Raw genomic sequence first — 786 nt, 5'->3', positions numbered from 1 at the left:
CTGCCACGCGCCCTTCCCAACGTCGCCGCCCACCCCGACGCCGATGACGGCCCTGTTGATATATAGATTTTTTTTCTGTTCATATTGTAGTAGTAGATGATGATGATGTATGTTCATGTGCAAAGAATATGCAAAAGTTAGAATTTTTTCTGTTCATAGATTCTTTTTGGTGATATTATTGTAGAATATGCAAATGTTTGTATGTTCATATGCAAAGAATATGTCATTTCTTTCATAAATTTTTATGATTTTTTCTGTTGTAATTTTTTTCATATAATTTTTATGGTTTTTTCTGTAGTAATTTTGTTCATAAATTTTTAGGACGAAAAAATAAGAAGAAGAAGGAAAAAGCATGAGGAGAAGTTTCATTTAGTTTTAGGATTATTTTAGTTTATGTTTAGTTTAGGAAGAAGGAAAAAAAGAAGGAAAAGAAGAGGAGAGGAAGAAGAGGAGAAATAAATAAGAAGAAGAAAGAAGATGAAAAAAAGAGGAGAAGAATAAAGAAATAGAGGAGAAGAAGAAAAAATAGATTAAAAATCTATTTTTTTTCTTCTTCTCCTCTATTCCTTCTTCTTCTCCTTTTTTTTCTTCTCCTCGAACCCTCGGGAGCTAGGGTAGAGGGTCAATGGTCACCTAGGGGTTGAGGGTCGTCGAGGGGTCAAGGTTCGAGGGTTCGAGGGTCGAGGGGTCGAGGGTTCAAGGGTCGTCGAGGGGTCGAGGGTTCGAGGGTAGAGGGTCGTCGAGGGGTCGAGGGTTTGAGGGTCGACGGGTCAAGGGTCGAGGGTT

Source organism: Triticum dicoccoides, chromosome 2B (assembly GCF_002162155.2).
Source record: "Triticum dicoccoides isolate Atlit2015 ecotype Zavitan chromosome 2B, WEW_v2.0, whole genome shotgun sequence".
Lineage (NCBI taxonomy): Eukaryota > Viridiplantae > Streptophyta > Magnoliopsida > Poales > Poaceae > Triticum > Triticum dicoccoides.
This window is presented reverse-complemented; position numbering follows the sequence as displayed.